The sequence below is a fragment of the Mandrillus leucophaeus genome, unplaced genomic scaffold (assembly GCF_000951045.1).
Source record: "Mandrillus leucophaeus isolate KB7577 unplaced genomic scaffold, Mleu.le_1.0 Scaffold27, whole genome shotgun sequence".
Lineage (NCBI taxonomy): Eukaryota > Metazoa > Chordata > Mammalia > Primates > Cercopithecidae > Mandrillus > Mandrillus leucophaeus.
In genome coordinates this window covers 2,422,968-2,425,421 of record NW_012102809.1, presented here as the reverse complement: position 1 = coordinate 2,425,421, position 2,454 = coordinate 2,422,968, and the positions used below count along the sequence as shown (strand labels likewise).

Genomic DNA, 2,454 nt, shown 5'->3' with positions numbered 1-2,454 from the left:
TGGATGAGTAGTTTGCATAGATTTTCTCTAATATCATACATTATCTTTTCACTCTATTGATTGTACCCTTTGCTGTGCAGAAACTTTTTAGTTTGCTATAATCCTATTTGTTTATTTTTATTTTTGTTGCTTGTGCTTTGGATATCCTATTCATAAAATCTTTTCCCAGACTGATATCCTGAAGCATTTCCCCCAGAAGAACTTCCTCTTCTAGTAATTTCATGGTTTCAGGTCTTAAATTGAGGTCTTCGATCCACTTTAAGTTGATACTTGTATTGGGTGAGAGGTAGGAGTCTAGTTTCATCCACTTTTCCTAGCACCATTTATTGAAGAAACTGTTCTTTCTCCAATGAGTGTTCTTGGGACTTTTGTCAAAAATCAGTTGACTATAAATATGCACATTTATTCCTGCATTCTCTATTCTGTTCCATTGATGTATGTGTTCTTTAATGCCTGTTTTGGTTATTACAACTTTGTAATATATTCTGAGGTGTGGTAGTGTGACACCTCCAACTTTTTTTTTTATTTCAAACTTTATCCAGTTTTACTAAAGGTACTTTCCATAAACAATCATGGTATTTCAAGCAGGACATGGGCAGACAGTCATTAACAGTACACAACAACTTTCAAACTCCCTTCTTCAGTTGACTACCAAAAATCAGAAAGCCACTATAAAACTCAATTAAGTCTTCATCTGATGCTCTGAACAGAGAAAGTTGAGTGAGGGTTAACATTTCACATTTAGCATGTTGTTCAACACCTTTTCATGAGCCGGCCCTGACTTTCAGGAAGTGAAATGAAAATGGCAGAATTTATCCAAAGATCCGCAACCTAGAAATGGAACCACTGCTCTTTTAAGGAGCACCATCTCAGTGATATCACTGGAAAGTCCAGATTGCCTGACACACTGGCAACCAATTGTTGGGGGTCACATCCCAACAGGTGTCTGGGTTTACGGGAGTTAAGTCTATGCTGAAAGGTTGAAAGGGAGAAGAGGACATAAAAATGAATTTGTTTTTATGGCTTTTGTGACAAGGTGGCCATGTCTGTCAAAGTCAGGAAATCCCTCCTCCTGGGAGCCAAGAGGAAGTCTCTCAAAACTAGAAGGGAAAGGTATTTTCTCCACATCAATCCAGCTTCACAGACATTCTTTTCCCAAAAACAAAAATGAATTGTTCCGTGTGCTAACAACATAGCTTTAAAAAAAAAGTGAAACAAAATGCTGCATTTTTATAAAACTTGATAAAAAAGAGTATTTCAAACTGTACAGTCACCTCTAGAGGTACATAGTTATCAAAAATGTGCACACTTAACTGGGCACCTCCAACACCTTCAGATTTCTGTGCCTGGTCTGTTTTGGCATCTCCATTTTCTGCAGGGTTATTCCCCTCCTTGCCAGCAACAGCTTTTCCCTTTTTTTCCATTGGGTACCTTCTCTCCCTTCTTTTCAAGAACCTTTTTTGGCTTGGGCTTTGGCTTTGGAAGGGCAGGTTTAGCAGACAACCTCGCGGATCTTCTCAGTGGTTCGTCTTTCACCTTGGCTTTATCTCCTTTAGCATCCCCTTCAACCTTTATCTTGGGCATGATGGCAGCAATGGCAGTGGGATGTAGGCACTGGGCAAGGGATGCAGTGGCCCGTGGGCTTTGGTTAGCCCAGGCGTCATTCTCACCCTTCTTCTTTGATACCTCCAATTTTGTTCTTTCTGTTTGAGATTGCTTTAGATATTCAAAGTCCCTTGTAGTACAATATACATTTTATGATTTTTTTCTATTTCTGTAAAAAATGTCATTGGTATTTTCATAGGGATTACACTGAACCTATAGATTGCTTTGGGTAGTATTATCATTTGACAATATTAACTCTTCCAATCTATAAGCATGGGATGTCCTTCTATTTGTTTGTATCCTCTTCAATTTCTTTCATCACAGTTCTGTAGTTTTCCTTACAGCAGGCTTTCACCTTCTTGGTTACATTTATTACTGGGTAGTTTATTTGTTTTGTAACTATTGTAAATGGGATTGCCTTTTTGATTTCTGTTTCAGCTAGTTCATTGTATGTGCCTAGAAAAGCTACTGATTTTTGTATATTAATTGTGTATCCTGTGCTCTACTGAATTCATTTATCAGTTTTAAGAATTCTTTGTAGAGTCTTTAAGTTTTTCTGTATATAAGATTATGTCATCTGCAAAGAAGAACAATTTGACTTCCTGCTTTCCTATTTGGATGCCATTTATTTTCTTCTCTTGGCAATTGCACTCGACAAGACCTCCAGTACTATGTTGAACAAAAGCAATGAGAGTGGACATCCTTGTCTTGTTCCAGTTCTTAAGAGAAAAGCTTTTGGCTTTTTCCCATTCAATAAAATGTTAGCTGTGGTTTTGTCATACATAGCCTTTATTATGTTGAAATACTTTCCTTCCATACCTAATATATTGAGAATTTTGATAATGAAAT

The 2,454-nt window shown here is 37.2% G+C and overlaps 1 pseudogene; it reads right to left on the bottom strand.

Moving 5' to 3' along the window:
* LOC105542893 overlaps positions 1 to 1,584 on the bottom strand; it is a 35,756-nt pseudogene extending 34,172 nt beyond the window's left edge.
* Positions 1,585 to 2,454: the final 870 nt, after the last annotated feature.